Source organism: Lissotriton vulgaris, chromosome 6, assembly GCF_964263255.1.
Source record: "Lissotriton vulgaris chromosome 6, aLisVul1.2, whole genome shotgun sequence".
Taxonomy (NCBI): domain Eukaryota; kingdom Metazoa; phylum Chordata; class Amphibia; order Caudata; family Salamandridae; genus Lissotriton; species Lissotriton vulgaris.
Window position 1 is genome coordinate 568,148,000 of NC_141694.1, and position 22,189 is coordinate 568,170,188.

Sequence of the window (22,189 nt, forward strand, 5' to 3'; positions counted from 1 at the left end):
GGCAGTATGCCGCAATCCCTGCGAGAGGGTATGATAACACTCTTGTACAAACAGAAGGGAGAGAGAGAAGACCTCAAGAACTGGAGGCCCATCTCTCTCCTCAATGTGGACTACAAGATTCTCGCGAAGGTAATGGCCAACCGCCTAAAGAAAGTGGTAGCGAAGATAGTCCACCCAGACCAGACCTGTGGTATACCGGGACGGCAAATCGCGGACAGCCTGGCCCTGGTCCGGGACACGATCGAGTACGTCAAGGGCCGCAAGGTCCCGACGGCCTTGGTCAGCCTGGACCAGGAGAAGGCGTTCGACCGCGTTTCCCATGAGTTCATGGACCGGGCACTCAGGGCACTGGGCCTGGGGGATTTCTTCTGCGACGTGGTGAAAACAATGTACACCGACATCTCCAGCACGGCAACAGTGAATGGCTGGAGTACCGACCCTTTCCCGGTCCTATCAGGAGTGAGGCAGGGATGCCCGCTCTCCCCCCTCCTGTTCATATGCGTCATTGAACTCCTCGCGGAACGCATCCGGCAGAACAGGAACATCAGAGGAGTGAAGGCACCGGGAAGCGGAAGAAACGGAGAAGTGAAATGCTCTCTCTACATGGACGACGTCTCAGTATTCTGCGCGGACGGACCGTCCATAAGGGAACTGGAAAGGACTTGTATCGAGTTTGGAAAGGCATCAGGAGCGAAGATCAACAGCGCCAAGTCAGAAACCCTACTCTTCGGACGCTGGGCCCTCCCCCGGGACCCACTGCCATTCCCCATCAAACAGGACTCCCTCAAGATCCTTGGAGTCTGGTTCGGCGGTGAGGGCGCAGCGGAGAAGACCTGGGAGGAAAGACTGGCGAAGACTCGACAGAAGCTGGGACTCTGGAGCCTCCGGAAGCTGACGATCGAAGGGAAGTCTTTGGTCCTGCGGAACGAGACCCTGCCAGTGCTCCAGTACGTCGCTCAAGTATGGCCGGTGCAGACCAGTACGGCCAAGGCCATCACGAGAATGATCTTCTACTTCATCTGGAGCTCGAAGATGGACAGAGTGAAGAGGGCGGTGATGTTCAAAACCCACGACAAGGGAGGCAAGGGAGTGCCGGACATCGCCACCATCCTGAGGGGAACCTTCGTGTGCAACTGCGTGAGGACCACCCTGAGGGCCGAAGACGAGAGCCATGCCGGCTTTCTGATGGCACGCTTCTTCCTGCTGCCAACGTGGAGACGCCTGGGATGGGCAGAGTGGCTGATGACCGTCCCGTACAACTGGGAGACCCCATGGTACTACAAAGAAGTGGAGAAGTTCGTGAAGGAGTTCGGGCTGGAGGCATGTAGCCCCGCCGGATGGACCCCCCGACTTGTCCAGCGACAGATACGTGCCAGAGACATCAGCGAGCCGATCGGCGCTCTCCCCTCAGCCACAGCAGACCACGTGTGGGGAAACGTCGCTTCCAAACGCCTGACAAACCAGCACAAGGACACCGCCTGGATGGCCATCCAAGGAGGAATCCCTGTGAGAGCCTTCATGCACGCAAGAAGACTCAACCGATACAAGTCCTGCCCAAGAGGGTGCACCGCGGACGAGACAACATACCATCTCTTCTGGGAGTGCTCGTACGCACAGGACCTGCTGAAAGCCATAGCCACGGAGCTTAAGGCCTGGATACCTACGACCTGCATCACGGATGCCTCGGTGATGTATGGACTATTCCCAGGGACACACGCACTGGAAAACCGCCAGGGATGCTGGAGGCTCCTGTGCTGCTTCAAAGATGTTCTTCTGTTCTCCAGAAACCGCCTGGTAGTAGGGAAAAAGGAGACATCAACCCTGGGATGCCGTAAGATGATCCACAGCCTCCTGCGCGACTACGCAGCACTGGACGGATCAGATGAGGACAGTGAAGACGAAACCTGAGTACCCAAGGGGTGGCCCGTTCACGCGGGGGCCCCAGAAAAGACTCAGGGAACGAAAGCAACCCCAAAGGAGGCCAGCTTGTAAACGCAAGGGGCCCCGGAGGGAACACTAACCTACTTCTTCTCATTTTTTTCCTTCAATCCAGGAACCTGCTTGGGCGACCGGAGAGAGGAGAAAACGGATGAAGACAGGTGGAGTAAATGTACTAATAATTTACTGTATGTATTTTATTAACGTGACCTTTTTCCTTCACAGGTAAAAGGTCAATGGGATAGCTTGCGCACTTGTTGCCAAGTTTGTTACCAACGACTTACGAATAAATAGGGTGTTGTGGAAGGTGACGATTGATGTATCTGAACCAGAAACGACGCCCTGACACGTAGAAAAAAAAAAAAAAAAAAATCTGTTCTTATCAGTTTAATATCTGATACGTCCTCTATCTGGGGACCATATATTAAATTGATTTTTGGAACAGGGAGATGGAATAGGAGCTTGCTCTGTCCACTCCACGCATCAACCTGGTATTGCAGTACCTCCAGGAATGGTGCACTTCCCCACCCGGGGAAAACAATGCTGTTGAAAAATAGACGAGAAAACGAAAGTAGCGCTTCACTACCAAACCCTGTAAAGTGGCGCTATTGTGTTTGCCTGTGAATAAAAGCAAAGTGGTCACTGTGTCTTGCCTTAATTATGTATGTATTTTACTTAATTGCCACTTTGCGGCCACCCGGCCGTGCGTTATTTATTTATTTATTTTTCAACTTTTTTTTCTTTGTTTTTTTCCCCTTCTCCATCCAGACGCTGCACTTTGAAAAGAGACAAACGTGGGAAAAAGACTGTTTTTGCAGCAGCAGAGTTTCATTGGTTTTTGGATCCATTTCACTGGGGAACGAATGGAGGAAGGTTCTCAGCAAGTCACAAGGATGGATGGAGGGAGGGAGGGAGGGAGGGAGGGAAGCAGGGAGGGAGGGAAGCAGGGAGGGAGGGAAGCAGGCAGGCAGGCAGGCAGGCAGGCAGGCCGAGAAGTGGGCACTGCCCTTGGCTTCTCTGAGCAAGAAGAAAAATACAGAGTACTTTTCCTTCTCTGCCCGCCCCGCCCGTCCCCGAACGGCCACGAACGGCCAAGCCTTATTTATAGGCCTCAGGCTGCAGGGGAGCAGTGTCCCAGGCAAGCGAGGGCGAGGGTCCGGCCACTTCCGGTCAGGGAGCTGTCCAGGGCTTCCTGGCCTGATTCCCAGCATCCCCTGGCTGCCAGGCTTTCCGGCCAGCCGGCTGGAAGCAGTGCGCAGGAAGGGGAGGGGCATGCAAATACTAGAAAGAGGACAACGTGGGTATGCAAAGTGACGCCTAATGAGGCGACAGCCGAGGAGGACTCTGGGAGCCGGGGGAAGGCCTGAGGCCGGGGCCTCCTTTCCACCGGCACATGCTGAGCTCTTGCCGGGAGTCAGAAAAAGAGGCGAAAGGGCGGCCAGCGACGGTGAGAGGGAAGACCCCGGTCCGGGTGACCAAGGTAGATTTCTTCGGGAGGCGTTAATTCTGCCACCATTCTGGTTATCGCTTCTCGGCCTTTTGGCTAAGATCAAGTGTAGTATCTGTTCTTATCAGTTTAATATCTGATACGTCCTCTATCTGGGGACCATATATTAAATTGATTTTTGGAACAGGGAGATGGAATAGGAGCTTGCTCTGTCCACTCCACGCATCAACCTGGTATTGCAGTACCTCCAGGAATGGTGCACTTCCCCACCCGGGGAAAACAATGCTGTTGAAAAATAGACGAGAAAACGAAAGTAGCGCTTCACTACCAAACCCTGTAAAGTGGCGCTATTGTGTTTGCCTGTGAATAAAAGCAAAGTGGTCACTGTGTCTTGCCTTAATTATGTATGTATTTTACTTAATTGCCACTTTGCGGCCACCCGGCCGTGCGTTATTTATTTATTTATTTTTCAACTTTTTTTTCTTTGTTTTTTTCCCCTTCTCCATCCAGACGCTGCACTTTGAAAAGAGACAAACGTGGGAAAAAGACTGTTTTTGCAGCAGCAGAGTTTCATTGGTTTTTGGATCCATTTCACTGGGGAACGAATGGAGGAAGGTTCTCAGCAAGTCACAAGGATGGATGGAGGGAGGGAGGGAGGGAGGGAGGGAAGCAGGGAGGGAGGGAAGCAGGCAGGCAGGCAGGCAGGCAGGCAGGCAGGCAGGCATGCCGAGAAGTGGGCACTGCCCTTGGCTTCTCTGAGCAAGAAGAAAAATACAGAGTACTTTTCCTTCTCTGCCCGCCCCGCCCGTCCCCGAACGGCCACGAACGGCCAAGCCTTATCTATAGGCCTCAGGCTGCAGGGGAGCAGTGTCCCAGGCAAGCGAGGGCGAGGGTCCGGCCACTTCCGGTCAGGGAGCTGTCCAGGGCTTCCTGGCCTGATTCCCAGCATCCCCTGGCTGCCAGGCTTTCCGGCCAGCCGGCTGGAAGCAGTGCGCAGGAAGGGGAGGGGCATGCAAATACTAGAAAGAGGACAACGTGGGTATGCAAAGTGACGCCTAATGAGGCGACAGCCGAGGAGGACTCTGGGAGCCGGGGGAAGGCCTGAGGCTGGGGCCTCCTTTCCACCGGCACATGCTGAGCTCTTGCCGGGAGTCAGAAAAAGAGGCGAAAGGGCGGCCAGCGACGGTGAGAGGGAAGACCCCGGTCCGGGTGACCAAGGTAGATTTCTTCGGGAGGCGTTAATTCTGCCACCATTCTGGTTATCGCTTCTCGGCCTTTTGGCTAAGATCAAGTAAGGAATATTTGTACCAGGAGCAGGGGGAAAACACGCTAAATGCATTGCATACATGGATGATGTAACTGTCCTATGCCCTGACCCACCCTCTGTCAAAAGAGTGCTCCTTCATACACACTTCTTTGCGCAAGCATCAGGGCTGGTATTGAACACAGAAAAAAGCACATGCCTCACAATAGGCAACTGGAACAACCTAGCAAAACTGGAAGTAAAAGTTACAAAACAACCGACAAAAATCCTGGGGATAACCTTCTCACAAGACCCAGAAGGAAAAGACAATTGGCCCCCCATCCAAAGCAAGATCAACCAGAAGTTAGGTTTATGGAAAACAAGAACTCTATCCATGACAGGAAAAATAATGGTCATTAAAGCTGTCATTTTACCACTAATACTTTTCTTTGCAGTAATATACCCACCGGATAAAACCACGCTGAGAAAACTACAAAAAAGCCTTTTTACCTTCTTTTGGAACTCCAAAATGGAGAAGGTTAAAAGAACTATGGTCTTCAAACACCCTAGAAATGGGGGAAAAAACATGCCAAATCTGTATCTATACATTTTTTCGAACTATCTTTGCCTCTGCCTCAAAGCAATACGAGAAGGCAGAAATATTGCAGCCAACTATGTACGGTATGGAGCTGGAGACATTTTCTACAAATTCAAAATCCTACAGAGAGACAATGCTATACCGGTTGCCTTTTTTCCCCACAAACTCTATGCCTGCCTTGAACCCTTCCTAAAGATGCTGAAACTCCTGGAGGTGGACAATGACTGCCTAGAAGCCAAAACATTGCTGAAAAAAGAACTGCAGCAGTTGGAAAAGATGGAGATGGTCAACAACCTAACGGAAAAACTCTCTAATCTGGTTTGGGAGAAAGCAAACCATACAGACATTACGAACTCACAAAAAGACCTCTCATGGTTGGCAGTGTCCAACGCTCTACCAGTAAAGACCTTCCAGCACAGAAGAGGGCTCGCAAATTCGACAAAATGCCCGAGACCAGACTGCCCAGGAGAAGAAACCACCATACACTTCCTATGGAACTGTCATTTTGCCAGAAAGTTTTGGAATAAAATAAATGTTTTTATCACGGAAATAACCACGCTAAGAAATATAAACTATGAAATAGTACTGTATGGTATAGAGAGCTCACTGTCCAAAAATAAAGACAGAACTCTCTGGAAAATACTAAGTTGTGCTAAAGAAAGCTTATGGATTGCAAGAAACTTGCTACTATTCAAACATAAAGAGTTAGATGTAAAAGATGTAATTCACATGTGTCTTGACAAGATTATGCTTTTCTACTATGTTGATATTAAAAGACAAGGAAAAGAAATAGCAGAGAAAAAATGGAAACAGAAAAAATGGGCAGAATGGGTCACTTAGAAACAGCTTCACTTCAACATAGAAGTGAGAGCATTATGAGTAAAATCTTGATGGAAAACCGGTAGGCAGGTGCCTGCGTGCACCCCCTACTCAGGTTATAATGTACACCACCCTATGGGATTGGTTAACATGTATATGTGCCTTACAATTTTATAAATAAAGTATATTTTTACAAAAAAAAAAAAAAAAAATCTGTTCTTATCAGTTTAATATCTGATACGTCCTCTATCTGGGGACCATATATTAAATTGATTTTTGGAACAGGGAGATGGAATAGGAGCTTGCTCTGTCCACTCCACGCATCAACCTGGTATTGCAGTACCTCCAGGAATGGTGCACTCCCCCACCCGGGGAAAACAATGCTGTTGAAAAATAGACGAGAAAACGAAAGTAGCGCTTCACTACCAAACCCTGTAAAGTGGCGCTATTATGTTTGCGTGTGAATAAAAGCAAACTGGTCACTGTGTCTTGCCTTAATTATGTATGTATTTTACTTTATTGCCACTTTGCGGCCACCCGGCCGTGCGTTATTTATTTATTAAACTTTTTTTTTTTCCATTTTTTCCCTTCTCCATCCAGACGCTGCACTTTGAAAAGAGACAAACGTGGGGAAAGACTGTTTTTGCAGCAGCAGAGTTTCATTGGTTTTTGGATCCATTTCACTGGGGAACGAATGGAGGAAGGTTCTCAGCAAGTCAGTAGGATGGATGGATGGAGGGAAGGAGGGAGGGAGGGAGGCAGGCAGGCAGGCCGAGAAGTGGGCACTGCCCTTGGCTTCTCTGAGCAAGAAGAAAAATACAGAGTCCTTTTCCTTCTCTGCCCGCCCCGCCCGTCCCCGAACGGCCACGAACGGCCAAGCCTTATCTATAGGCCTCAGGCTGCAGGGGAGCAGTGTCCCGGGCAAGCGAGGGCGAGGGTCCGGCCACTTCCAGTCAGGGAGCTGTCCAGGGCTTCCTGGCCTGATTCCCAGCATCCCCTGGCTGCCAGGATTTCCGGCCAGCTGTCTGGAAGCAGTGCACAGGAAGGGGCGGGGCATGCAAATACTATAAAGAGGACAACATGGGTATGCAAAGTGACGCCTAATGAGGCGACAGCCGAGGAGGACTCTGCGAGCTGGGGGAAGGCCTGAGGCCGGGGCCTCCTAACCGGACACCAGTCTCTACTGGGCCTTCGTTCCATGGCTTGACCGTGGCAAGGCTGCGTGGAGGCAGGCGAACGGATCAAGGCTAGGCCGTGACCTTACAGGTATTCCTGGGGAAACCTGGGCCTTCACTCCACGGCGTGTCCGTGGCAAGGCTGCGCTGACCCCGGTGTTGTACTGGTGAAAGAACACCTGTTGGGGACAGACTTTGGAGCTCGCACATAGCTGCAGCTCGAGGAGACACTTTTAAAGAGGAGCCCCGGGCGCACTAGACAGTGCACGGCTCGGGGCACCTCTAGGACGCAAAACTCAGAAAAACCCACTCGGAACACCTGCCCAAGCGGGCAGGAAACAGGTGAGCCTAACCCCACGGGGAGGGTAGTGGGAGGGAGCAGGATCAAATCACGAGCTGAAAAGCGGGGAAATCCTGAGCGCACTGCGGTGCTCGGCTCGGGAATACCCCGCAAAAATCGGGTAAAGACGCATTCAGGCTCATTTGACAGAAACTACATTGGAGAGACCCCGGGCGCACCCCCTTTGGTGCTCGGCCCGGGGAGACTCCAAGGAAAGGAATTTCTGGCATTCCAAAAACACCTCGGAGCCGGAAAAAAAAACGCGAGGCCACAGGCGCACCAGCGGGTGCCCGGGCAGAGGACACGAAAGCTGCCTGAAAACACAGCTGATCAATGGAGAAACCAAGCCCACTCACAAGCTCCCCCTAGGAGCGTTTTTCAGCAGAACAGTGAAGCGAGCCCCCAGGCGCCCTCGGAGGCTCGGCCAGGGGGCACGCAAATACCAGGAAAAGGAAATAAATCACGCGAGCCCCCAGGCGCCCTCAGAGGCTCGGCCAGGGGGCACGCAAAGACCAGGAAAAAAGGAGATATATTACGCAAGCCCCTAGGCGCACAGTGAAGTGCTCGGCCAAGGGGCACGCTTCGCATACCAAAGCATAAAGGAGGGAAAAACACAGCGAGCCCCCAGGCGCACCGGCTGGTGCACGGCCAGGGGGCACGCACCTTTTTGGCAGCAAAAAACCCCCACCAATTCCACACAAGGGAGAGAAAGCAAAAATTAGTGAGCCCCCAGGCGCACCGGCTGGTGCTCGGCCAGGGGGGCACACAACCCAACAACATGGAGAAATCCAAGAGCTACGCAAACGCAGCAGGAGGAACAGCAAGAAGCAATACGTCAGGACAAGCAACACCCACAGGTATAAGGAACACAGTTAGATTTGAAATCCAGGATGAGGCGAAACACAAAAGGAACCTCACCCACTTAATGGACAAGGTTTTCAAACAGGTTCTAGATATAGACCCCACAGCAGTAAAATGCCTACAAGACTTCAGAATCAGAGGGCTTTTTGATGTCACGTTTGACAATGAGACAATGTACCACAAATGTTTGTTTAACCTAAATTGTTTTAGAGATAAAGAGGAATTAGAAGGATACACAATCACCCCCCTGTCCGCGCCCAGAGAAATACCTATAACCATACATATGTACAACCCCTTCGCATCCCCATCAGAAATCGCAAACTTCCTACACAGGTATTGCCAGACTGTAAGGGGAGGTAGTGAACTTAAAAATGAGTGGGGCATTTGGAATGGGAAACGCAGATACATGGTCACCCTGGAAGCAGATGAGGAAGGAATAGGAGGAACAAAACACCCCCCCTCAACTTCTCAATAGGGCCAAATAGAGGTTTCCTATACTACCCAGGACAACCAAACTTTTGTAGAGCATGCTTACAATTCGGACACACTAAAGAGTGGTGCCCAGGAGACATATGCAGAAACTGCGGGAAAAAGGGACATATGGCACAGGACTGTAAAGCCCCCCAAAAATGTAATCTATGTGGGGGAAACAACCACCTGTACAAATATTGTCCCAATAGAGATATGCCCAAATACCCAGAACAAGTAGCAGAAAAGGGAAATCTACAAAAAAAAACCTGAGGCAGAAAAAACAAAACAGGCAGAAGAAAGCAAAAAAACTAGAGAAACTGAAACCAAACCAAACACAGATAGCCAAAGCAAGCAAAATGCAACACCACAAGTGCAGCCAAATCCACAGATAGAAACAGAGGAGACCCAAACACTAACACAAACAGTACAGGAAACACCAGAAGAATACCAACCAGAAACAAAACTGATAGTAGAACAGACAGTAGAGGTAGCCACAACAAAGCTAACTGTCACACAGGCAGATACCAAAGACACCAAGGAAGACCACTTAGATAATTACAACCCAAAATGGCTTTTCGCATTGACACAAAACACAGGGAGCACACACATCACGCAGTCAACAGAACCCCAGACGCAGACAGAGATAGAAATGGACGAGGAAGAAATAGACAAAGATATAGAGAATGAAAATAAGAAGGAAAAAAAAGAAAGACCAGTAGAAACAGGGGATGCCCAAAATATAACTAACCTATCCGAATCAGAATCAGAAAATGAAGACAATTGTGGCACACAAAAATCAGAGAAAGGCGTTCTGAGAGTATCAGCTAGACAAATGGCAAAGAAAAAAGTGAGGAGGGAAAAAAAAAACCTTTTGTTGATGGAAGCCCTGCCAAACAAAAACAAAAGAAAAGCCTCCTCCCAAATGGGAAGTTCACAAAGCCCAGGCTCTAGATTTAGCAGCCTGGCGAACTTACCAGACTCAGAAGACCTCCACATGGAAGGTCTGTCTGACATAGAAAATGGAAAAGACCTCATTCTAGAGGAAGGAAACCAGCAGAAAGAAGGGCCACCAGACAACAGCCCAATCTACTTCAACAATGAAAGCGAAATTATGTCAACCTTTGAAAGTGTCTCAATCCTCCAGCAGGAGAATGAGATACCAGACAGCATATAAAATTAAAAATGTTAATGATGTGGAAAATCATAATAAGGGCTATAACAATAGCCTCCCTTAATGTTAGAGGTTTGAGAAACCAAACAAATAGAGCAGCTATATTCCAATACTGCACAACCCTAAAAGCAGACATCATATGTCTACAAGAATGCGGCCTACCCTATGCGGACGAATACAGGCACATAGAAAAAGAATGGCCCCTGGGCCCTTCCTTCTGGTCAGGAGGAGGAAATAAAAATGCAGGAGTGGGGATCCTTTTTACAAATAACCACCCTCAACTAATACAAGAAACTATAATCTCGCCAGGGAGAGCACAAATGCTGACCATAAATTACAAAGAAAATATATTAAAAATCATAAATATATATGCTCATACCAAAAAAAAATGAAAGGAAGGAACTCTTTGAAAACCTAAATTTCTTCTTAACTGGCAACCAACCATGCCTCATAGCAGGAGACTTCAACTGCATTCTGTCACCAGGAGACAGAAATGGATCCTCCATGCAGTACAAACTGGATATTACATCCAAAACTCTAAAGCACATGATAAAAAACTTCAACCTCAAAGACTCATTCACCCTATGTAACCCGAATACAACGGGATTCACATGGCTATCTGGAGATGGCAACACCATATCCAGAATAGATTTTATCTTCACAACCAGACAAATAAAATGCACAGCATCAAAACTAGATGATAGCTGCCTAACTGACCACCAAACGGTCATAACAGAATGCCAATTACCTCAAGCACCCCAAAAAGGGAAAACCTATTGGAAGCTAAACACCTCAACTCTATCTGAGGAAGAAATACAAACAGCTTTCCAAAGACAATATAACAAATGGGAGAAACAAAAGAAAAACTTCCAAAACCTCTCACTATGGTGGGAATTTGTCAAAAAACAAACTAGAACCTTCTTCTCAACCATAGGAAGAGAGAGAGCGGCCCAACAAAGAGCTGAATTTAAAACCCACCAAGAGAAACTAGCCTTACTAATAGAACTGCAAGACGCAGGAGTACAAGTAAAGGAAGAGATGCTCAAATCTAGAGAAAACATAAGAAAATGGTATCTACAAAAAGGAAGAGAAACTGTCTTTAACTCAAGAGTTAAAGAATACGAAGAAGGGGAAAAATGCAACGCCTTTTTTTTTCAAAAAAGCAGCGCAAGCCCAACAAAACATCACAAGCCTAAAAGATAAAAAATGGAAAACAACAAATAAAATAGAGGACCTACTAGAAATAACAGCAGAATTCTACAAAAACCGATACCAAAAAAAAAGAAATAGAGGAAGATACAGGAAATGACTTCCTACAAAACCTAGAAGGGAACTTAACAAAAGAGGCAAAATCCTTCCTAGAAAAACCCTTTAAAGGTCAGGAATTCTTAGAAGCACTCACCCAAACACCCAAAAACTCTTCCCCAGGGAAGGACGGCCTACCCTGGGAATTCTACAAGACCTTCTGGGATACAATAGCAAGAGATTTTATTGAAATGCTCAACAAAGCAACTGAGGAAAAAAACCTTCCACCATCCTTCCTGGAAGGAGTAGTTACCCTAATATATAAAAAAGGAGACAAAGAACGCCTAGAAAATTGGAGACCCATTACGCTATTAAATGTAGATAGTAAAATACTAAGTAAACTGATGACAAACAGAATCAAAAAGGTGCTCAAAGCTGTCATTCACCCAGACCAAACATGTGCGGTCCCGGGGAGGAAATCATGGGACAGCATGATCACGATAAGAGATGCCATCTGGATGGCACTAGAGAAAAACTCACCACTAGGGGTCCTCTCACTAGACCTCCAAAAGGCTTTTGATAGCGTATCCCACAAATACATGTTTAAAGTCCTCCACCACATGGGCTTCCCACCAGGATTCACTAAGAAAATAGGACTACTATACTCTAATGCCTCCAGCGCATTCCAGATAAACAACCACCTCTCCAAAGAAGTACAAATAGCCACAGGAGTCAGACAGGGTTGCCCACTATCACCAGCACTCTTCATCTGCGCCCTAGAACCACTCCTAGCAACCCTGAGAAAAGACAAAGTAATAAAAGGGATCTTTGTCCCGGGGGCGGGAGGAAATAAAGCAAAATGCATAGCCTATATGGACGATATAACCATACTATGCCCAGACCCACAGTCAGTTACCAGAACAATCCTACACTGTAACATCTTTGCACAAGCATCAGGACTACAACTAAACATAGGAAAAACAACCTGCCTCACAGAAGGGAATTGGAACAACTTGGCAAGAATACCAGTACAAACCACCAAACAACCAACAAAGATACTGGGAATCAAGTTCTCAGAGGACACCTCAAGAGAAGACAACTGGACAGAAGTCAAAAATAAGATAAACCAAAAAATTGGCCTATGGAAAAGTAGATCCCTAAGCCTAGTAGGAAAGATACTAGTCATTAAAGCTGTCCTGCTCCCCCTGATGCTCTACTATGCAGTAATCTTTCCCCCCTCCAAAGAGACACTCAAGAACCTACAAAAAACAATTTTTGACTTCTTCTGGTCTTCAAAAATGGAAAAACTAAAAAGAGAGATAGTCTACAAAAGCTTAGAAAATGGGGGCAAGGGAGTGCCAAACTTATACCTCTTCTTCCTTGTCACATACACCAGCTTATACCTAAACGCAATTAGAGAAAAAAGAAACATTGCAGCACACTTCATCAGATATGGAGCTGCAAACATTTTTAGAACAGCAAAACTCTTAGAACAAGATAACAGACTGCCCACAGCTTTTGTCCCACCAAAAATGTATCACAGCATTGAGGATTTTCTGAAAAACATGAAGAAAATACAACTGAAACCAGAGGACTTCATACACAGAATGGCCCTGAAAGAAGCCATACAAGACAAAGAAATTATGACACCGGCAAACAACCTAAATGAAAAACTCTCCAAAAGAGCATGGACAATGGCGAACAGCAAAGAGATCACCAATAGTCAAAAGGATCTGGCATGGCTGACCATCCACAAAGCCCTACCAGTAAAAAGCTTCCAACATAAGAGAGGACTAGCAAAGGAATCCACCTACCCAAGAGACAATTGTACAGCAGAGGAATCAGTACTCCCTTTCCTCTGGAACTGCTACTTTGCGCAGCAAACGTGAAAATCCATAGGTCCCCTGATAAAAGGGATCACAGGACAAAACAACATAAACTATGAACTCATCCTGTATGGTTTCCCCACAACATGCACCAAAGACAAACACAACCTACTGCTGAAAATCATATCATGTGTAAAAGAAAGTTTATGGACAACAAGAAACCTAGGAGTGTACCAGCACAAGACCTTCTCCACCAAAGATTGTATAAACATTGCACTGGATAAAATAATGGTTTTTTATTATGTTGACATTAAAAAACAAGGCAAACAAAAAGCAGAAAAAATATGGAAACAAAAAAAGTGGGCAGAATGGGTAACTTAAAAATACTTACTTAGGAAAACACTTTAGCATAAAGTGTCTTTTCTTACAATGAAACATATCTAGATGGAAAACTGACAGGTCTCTGCCTGCGCGCAACACCTAGTCTAGTTAAAAAGTATGCCACCCAGAATGGGACTGGTTAACATGTACCTATGACATATTATTTTATAAATAAAGTATATTTTTACAAAAAAAAAAAAAATCTGTTCTTATCAGTTTAATATCTGATACGTCCTCTATCTGGGGACCATATATTAAATTGATTTTTGGAACAGGGAGATGGAATAGGAGCTTGCTCTGTCCACTCCACGCATCAACCTGGTATTGCAGTACCTCCAGGAATGGTGCACTCCCCCACCCGGGGAAAACAATGCTGTTGAAAAATAGACGAGAAAACGAAAGTAGCGCTTCACTACCAAACCCTGTAAAGTGGCGCTATTATGTTTGCGTGTGAATAAAAGCAAACTGGTCACTGTGTCTTGCCTTAATTATGTATGTATTTTACTTTATTGCCACTTTGCGGCCACCCGGCCGTGCGTTATTTATTTATTTTTTTAACTTTTTTTTTCTTCCATTTTTTCCCTTCTCCATCCAGACGCTGCACTTTGAAAAGAGACAAACGTGGGAAAAAGACAGTTTTTGCAGCAGCAGAGTTTCATTGGTTTTTGGATCCATTTCACTGGGGAACGAATGGAGGAAGGTTCTCAGCAAGTCAGTAGGATGGAGGGAGGGAGGGAGGCAGGCAGGCAGGCAGGCAGGCTGGCATGCAGAGAAGTGGGCACTGCCCTTGGCTTCTCTGAGCAAGAAGAAAAATACAGAGTCCTTTTCCTTCCCTGCCCGCCCCGCCCATCCCCGAACGGCCACGCCACAGCGACTGGTCATTGTTTCTTGCACTACAGACCTCTAAGGTTTGTCGGGAGACACCCCAAGAACCCAGGCGGACGGTCTAAGGGCGAACTTGGTAAACCAGCGGTATCCCAGTAATTACCAGGCACAACCCCCCAACCAACCAAATGGAGGACATGGACACTGAACCCTCAGTGACCACCCCAGAAGACATCCCCCAACTGGACGCCCAGAAACCCAAACCCCTACCCCCTGGGGACAGCGGCAAGGCGGCGAGTAAGGAGGCACCCGTTAAAGCGGGCACCAGCGCAGGGAAGGCTGGTCCACCCAAACTCCCGGTACCCTAGGCCCTAGGGCCAAAGGCACCAGGAGGGCCAGCAGGTACCCCTGGAAACCCCAAGGCAGCCAAACCAGGGAGCGGAGGGAAGGGTGAGACAGGGACCAGGCAGGGGACAGCCCCTGAACCCTTCAATGGGTACAGCATCACCCACCGGCACACCCAGCTCATGCGGTGGGAGATGAAAGACAAAACTGGACCCCGAATGGAGCACGGCTCATTCGTGAGCAAAATCCTCAAGCCAGCAGGGGTCCAAGGAGAAGAAGTGCTGAGCTGCCAGGCATCCGCATTAGGCATGATCTTCCTTCTCAGCTTTTTCACTCAAGCACTCTTCAAGAAGTACTGGGACTTCTTCCAGGGGAAGAAGGAGGAGGCACCCTACAGCAACTTCAGTGTAACGACAGGAATGGAGCCAGCAACCAAGGAGAAGAGGATAACGGTTGAGATGACCAACCCCCACATCCCAGACAACGACATTGCGTCACTCCTGGCAGGCACAGATCAACCTCCACAAAGACCCATCAGGGAGGGATGGCTTGAAACACCCACCGGCCAGCTTCTACCTAGGATCAGACATGGGGAGGATCAAATACCCAGGACAACCCTTCACCTGCAGGAAGTGCGAAGGCACGGGCCACGCCGGCAAGGATTGCCCTGTGAAATTCTGCTGGATCTGCAAGCAGTCCGGCCACAACGCAAGATCATGCAAAGGGATCAGGAAGTGCAACCTCTGTGGAGAGATGGGCCACACGTACTACCGAGGCCCCAACCAACGGGATTCAAGCAGGAGACGCTGGAGGACGGGAAGGGGCCAGAAGAAACCACCCAACGGACAGCCCCCCAGAAAAGGAAGCTACAAGGGAAGGAGGACTTCCTGAAGAGCAAGAAGTTGAACAACGCGGGCACCTATGACGATGAAACAGAATACAACACCCCCATCCAAATAGTGAGCGACGAGGAGGAGGTGATGGAAGAGGAAGAGGGAGGCAAGCAAGAAGAGGAGGAGTCAACCCTCCGGGACCTCCACCGCCAACATGCCAGCCTGGAGACCATACCCGTACCAGACCATTGGGACCTGGAAGTAGGAACTGAGGTGCTCATCCATTGCACAGGAGACGCCGCAGAGGAGTGGGGACCAACGGAAGAACAGGAGAACCTACAAATACAGTAGGGACACCCAGGGCCTTCAACCCCAGTAGGTACCGATACCAGACACTGACCGTTAGAACAGAGACAATGGCTGTATCATTGCTCACCCTAAATGTCAGATGGATGAAGGATCAGGTCAGGCGTGTTGGCACGTTGCGCTTCCTGGCCACCCAGAACCGAGATATCTGCTTTCTGCAGGAATGCGGGATTCCGTACGCCCAGTCGTACAGCCAGCTTGAACAGCAGAGGACGCACGGGCCATCTTTTCGGTCTGGAGGGAACGATTGCAAATCATCTGGAGTGGCCATTCTGATCAGGGGAATGCATTTCACCGTGGACAAGGTCACCGAGCAGGTCAATGGCAGAGTGCTGGTCGTGGACGGCTCGTGGGCCGGTGAGTCCGTTCGGCTCATCAACGTCTATGCCCCCCCGGAGAAGAATGAGCGACTCGAGATGTTCAGGGTGCTCAGGATGCAACTCGTGACCTCCAGAACCATTCTGATGGGCGGTGATTTCAACTGCATAGTAGAGTTGGATGGACGCAGTGGGCCAGGCTCTGCAGGAATGGATGTGACGTCCAGGCTGTTGGTGGAGATGATAAAAGAGGCGTCCCTCCAGGACGTCATCGGGAGCATAGGGCCGAACGCCAGGAATTACAACTTCTCACCCAAAGTAAACATCAAATCAGGAGTCCGCCAAGGCTGCCCTTTGTCCCCAGCACTTTTCATCTGCGCCCTTGAACCCCTACTTTCCACACTAAGAAAAGACAAAGTCATCAAAGGGATCTTCGTCCCTGGAGCCAAGGGAGAGGTAGCAAAATGTGTTGCATACATGGATGATGTCACAGTCCTGTGCCCAGACCCCTCCTCAGCCAAGAGAGTACTGCTTCACTCAAAAATCTTCGCACAAGCATCAGGGCTGGCCCTTAACTTAGAAAAAAGTACATGTCTCACCATGAGGGAACTGGAATCACCTGGCCAAACTGGACGTCAAAACAACTAAAAGTCCAACCAAAATACTCGGCATCCTTTTTTCAGAGGACACAGAAGGACAAGCGAATTGGCCCCTAATACAAAGCAAAATCAACCAAAAATTTGGCTTGTGGAAGAAGAGATCCCTATCCATGACAGGGAAGGTCATGGTAATCAAAGCAGTAATACTACCACTGATCCTGTACTTTGCTATGATTTTTTCCCCCAGACAAACCCACACTGAGACACTTGCAAAAAAGTTTGTTTACCTTCCTATGGAACTCCAAAATGGAAAAAGTAAAAAGAACAATCGTTTTTAAACATACACCAAACGGTGGTAAGAATGTGTCTAACCTGTACCTATACATCTTCACAACGTACTTCTGCCTATGCCTGAATGCGGTGAAAGAAAAAAGAAATTGGGCCGCCCACTTCATCAGGTATGGAGCAGGAGACATCCTGCACAAATACAAACTTTTGCCAAGAGACAACACAGTACCTGTGGCCTTTTTCCAGCACAAACTCTATGCATGTCTACAGCCATTTCTGCAGCTGCTGAGAACAATTGAAATAGACACTGACTGCATGGGAAACAGAACACTCCTACAGAAGGAAATTGAAAATTTGGAGAAAATGGAAATGGTCAACAACTTATCAGGAAACCTTTCCAAAAAAGTCTGGGAAAAAGTAAACCACCAGGACATCACCAACACCCAGAAGGACATCTCTTGGCTGGCGGTCAACAACGCCCTTCCAGTAAAAACTTTCCAACACAAAAGAGGACTGGTCAAGAGTACGAAATAACCAAGATCAGACTGCCCAGGAGAAGAAACTGTCAAGCATTTTTTATGGTTGTGTGTATTTGCAAATGCTTTTTAGGGAAAATGAAGAAACTTATTAAGGGGATCACAAACCTTGACACTGTCACATATGAACAAATTCTTTATGGCCTGGGAACCCCCCTGTCAAAAAATAAAAACAGAAAACTGTGGAGGATACTATGCGCTGGGAAAGAAAGCCTTTGGATAACAAGGAACCTAGTAATGTTTAAACACAAAAATCTGAATGTTAAAAATGCCATTCATATATGCCTAGATAAATTAATGACTTACTACTACTCAGACATTAAACTTATGGGTAAAGAGAAAGCTGAAAAGGACTGGAAACAAAAGCAATGGGCGGAATGGGTAACTTGAATGTATTAAGGAAACACTTTAGCATAAAAGTGTTCTCCAAGTTGGAAAATATCTTGATGGTAAACCGCTAGGTAAATGCCTGCGTGCATTACCTAGACAGGTTAAAATGTTTACCACCCTATGGGATTGGTTGAAATGTAAATTGCACACTCCAAATTTTTTAAATAAAGTATATCTTTACAAAAAAAAAATCTGTTCTTCTCAGATTCACAGCGCGGTTTCTGCGCAGCTGAATATTGATTTGGGCTATATTACAACTTTGACTTGTGAGGCGAATAAATGCCAAAGGCACCAGGAGGGCCAGCAGGTACCCCTGGAAACCCCAAGGCAGCCAAACCAGGGAGCGGAGGGAAGGGTGAGACAGGGACCAGGCAGGGGACAGCCCCTGAACCCTTCAATGGGTACAGCATCACCCACCGGCACACCCAGCTCATGCGGTGGGAGATGAAAGACAAAACTGGACCCCGAATGGAGCACGGCTCATTCGTGAGCAAAATCCTCAAGCCAGCAGGGGTCCAAGGAGAAGAAGTGCTGAGCTGCCAGGCATCCGCATTAGGCATGATCTTCCTTCTCAGCTTTTTCACTCAAGCACTCTTCAAGAAGTACTGGGACTTCTTCCAGGGGAAGAAGGAGGAGGCACCCTACAGCAACTTCAGTGTAACGACAGGAATGGAGCCAGCAACCAAGGAGAAGAGGATAACGGTTGAGATGACCAACCCCCACATCCCAGACAACGACATTGCGTCACTCCTGGCAGGCACAGATCAACCTCCACAAAGACCCATCAGGGAGGGATGGCTTGAAACACCCACCGGCCAGCTTCTACCTAGGATCAGACATGGGGAGGATCAAATACCCAGGACAACCCTTCACCTGCAGGAAGTGCGAAGGCACGGGCCACGCCGGCAAGGATTGCCCTGTGAAATTCTGCTGGATCTGCAAGCAGTCCGGCCACAACGCAAGATCATGCAAAGGGATCAGGAAGTGCAACCTCTGTGGAGAGATGGGCCACACGTACTACCGAGGCCCCAACCAACGGGATTCAAGCAGGAGACGCTGGAGGACGGGAAGGGGCCAGAAGAAACCACCCAACGGACAGCCCCCCAGAAAAGGAAGCTACAAGGGAAGGAGGACTTCCTGAAGAGCAAGAAGTTGAACAACGCGGGCACCTATGATGATGAAACAGAATACAACACTCCCATCCTCATAGTGAGCGACGAGGAGGAGGTGATGGAAGAGGAAGAGGGAGGCAAGCAAGAAGAGGAGGAGTCAACCCTCCGGGACCTCCACCGCCAACATGCCAGCCTGGAGACCATACCCGTACCAGACCATTGGGACCTGGAAGTAGGAACTGAGGTGCTCATCCATTGCACAGGAGACGCCGCAGAGGAGTGGGGACCAACGAAAGAACAGGAGAACCTACAAATACAGTAGGGACACCCAGGGCCTTCAACCCCAGTAGGTACCGATACCAGACACTGACCGTTAGAACAGAGACAATGGCTGTATCATTGCTCACCCTAAATGTCAGATGGATGAAGGATCAGGTCAGGCGTGTTGGCACGTTGCGCTTCCTGGCCACCCAGAACCGAGATATCTGCTTTCTGCAGGAATGCGGGATTCCGTACGCCCAGTCGTACAGCCAGCTTGAACAGCAGAGGACGCACGGGCCATCTTTTCGGTCTGGAGGGAACGATTGCAAATCATCTGGAGTGGCCATTCTGATCAGGGGAATGCATTTCACCGTGGACAAGGTCACCGAGCAGGTCAATGGCAGAGTGCTGGTCGTGGACGGCTCGTGGGCCGGTGAGTCCGTTCGGCTCATCAACGTCTATGCCCCCCCGGAGAAGAATGAGCGACTCGAGATGTTCAGGGTGCTCAGGATGCAACTCGTGACCTCCAGAACCATTCTGATGGGCGGTGATTTCAACTGCATAGTAGAGTTGGATGGACGCAGTGGGCCAGGCTCTGCAGGAATGGATGTGACGTCCAGGCTGTTGGTGGAGATGATAAAAGAGGCGTCCCTCCAGGACGTCATCGGGAGCATAGGGCCGAACGCCAGGAATTACAACTTCTCACCCAAAGTAAACATCAAATCAGGAGTCCGCCAAGGCTGCCCTTTGTCCCCAGCACTTTTCATCTGCGCCCTTGAACCCCTACTTTCCACACTAAGAAAAGACAAAGTCATCAAAGGGATCTTCGTCCCTGGAGCCAAGGGAGAGGTAGCAAAATGTGTTGCATACATGGATGATGTCACAGTCCTGTGCCCAGACCCCTCCTCAGCCAAGAGAGTACTGCTTCACTCAAAAATCTTCGCACAAGCATCAGGGCTGGCCCTTAACTTAGAAAAAAGTACATGTCTCACCATGAGGGAACTGGAATCACCTGGCCAAACTGGACGTCAAAACAACTAAAAGTCCAACCAAAATACTCGGCATCCTTTTTTCAGAGGACACAGAAGGACAAGCGAATTGGCCCCTAATACAAAGCAAAATCAACCAAAAATTTGGCTTGTGGAAGAAGAGATCCCTATCCATGACAGGGAAGGTCATGGTAATCAAAGCAGTAATACTACCACTGATCCTGTACTTTGCTATGATTTTTTCCCCCAGACAAACCCACACTGAGACACTTGCAAAAAAGTTTGTTTACCTTCCTATGGAACTCCAAAATGGAAAAAGTAAAAAGAAGAATCGTTTTTAAACATACACCAAACGGTGGTAAGAATGTGTCTAACCTGTACCTATACATCTTCACAACGTACTTCTGCCTATGCCTGAATGCGGTGAAAGAAAAAAGAAATTGGGCCGCCCACTTCATCAGGTATGGAGCAGGAGACATCCTGCACAAATACAAACTTTTGCCAAGAGACAACACAGTACCTGTGGCCTTTTTCCAGCACAAACTCTATGCATGTCTACAGCCATTTCTGCAGCTGCTGAGAACAATTGAAATAGACACTGACTGCATGGGAAACAGAACACTCCTACAGAAGGAAATTGAAAATTTGGAGAAAATGGAAATGGTCAACAACTTATCAGGAAACCTTTCCAAAAAAGTCTGGGAAAAAGTAAACCACCAGGACATCACCAACACCCAGAAGGACATCTCTTGGCTGGCGGTCAACAACGCCCTTCCAGTAAAAACTTTCCAACACAAAAGAGGACTGGTCAAGAGTACGAAATAACCAAGATCAGACTGCCCAGGAGAAGAAACTGTCAAGCATTTTTTATGGTTGTGTGTATTTGCAAATGCTTTTTAGGGAAAATGAAGAAACTTATTAAGGGGATCACAAACCTTGACACTGTCACATATGAACAAATTCTTTATGGCCTGGGAACCCCCCTGTCAAAAAATAAAAACAGAAAACTGTGGAGGATACTATGCGCTGGGAAAGAAAGCCTTTGGATAACAAGGAACCTAGTAATGTTTAAACACAAAAATCTGAATGTTAAAAATGCCATTCATATATGCCTAGATAAATTAATGACTTACTACTACTCAGACATTAAACTTATGGGTAAAGAGAAAGCTGAAAAGGACTGGAAACAAAAGCAATGGGCGGAATGGGTAACTTGAATGTATTAAGGAAACACTTTAGCATAAAAGTGTTCTCCAAGTTGGAAAATATCTTGATGGAAAACCGCTAGGTAAATGCCTGCGTGCATTACCTAGACAGGTTAAAATGTTTACCACCCTATGGGATTGGTTGAAATGTAAATTGCACACTCCAAATTTTTTAAATAAAGTATATCTTTACAAAAAAAAAATCTGTTCTTCTCAGATTCACAGCGCGGTTTCTGCGCAGCTGAATATTGATTTGGGCTATATTACAACTTTGACTTGTGAGGCGAATAAATTTGCTTTATGCAAATTTATGCAAATTTTCGAGACGGCCCAACACACTTTTAATTAAGGCGGAGGAGGGACACCAGCATGCTGGTGCCTGTTTGTTTACTAGGAACGCAAAGTAGAACCCCCAAGTGCCTGCGGCCAGCTCCTAGAGCACAGGTAACGTTGCACACTTTTTACTCTCTCTCTTCTGGCGTTTGGGTGGACTAATGCTGGAGGCTTAAAACACCACCTAACATCCTTCACAGGCCTGAACAGTACCGAGACCTTTGGTAAGGGGATTTATGCTTAGGTGGAGACACCTATAACCCTGCCCTAGGTCT

At 47.8% G+C, this 22,189-nt stretch overlaps 2 non-coding genes and 2 pseudogenes across 2 annotated transcripts; all 4 read left to right on the forward strand.

Moving 5' to 3' along the window:
* The first annotated feature begins 2,275 nt into the window (after positions 1 to 2,275).
* On the forward strand, positions 2,276 to 2,463 carry LOC147707646 (U2 spliceosomal RNA). Its single transcript, XR_015297089.1, has one exon. It is a non-coding gene; the product is annotated as a U2 spliceosomal RNA (small nuclear RNA).
* Positions 2,464 to 3,461: 998 nt separating this feature from the next.
* On the forward strand, positions 3,462 to 3,652 carry LOC147707647 (U2 spliceosomal RNA). Its single transcript, XR_015297063.1, has one exon. It is a non-coding gene; the product is annotated as a U2 spliceosomal RNA (small nuclear RNA).
* Positions 3,653 to 6,229: 2,577 nt separating this feature from the next.
* Positions 6,230 to 6,410, forward strand: LOC147707648 (U2 spliceosomal RNA; annotated as a pseudogene).
* A 7,283-nt stretch (positions 6,411 to 13,693) lies between these two features.
* Positions 13,694 to 13,870, forward strand: LOC147707649 (U2 spliceosomal RNA; annotated as a pseudogene).
* Positions 13,871 to 22,189: the final 8,319 nt, after the last annotated feature.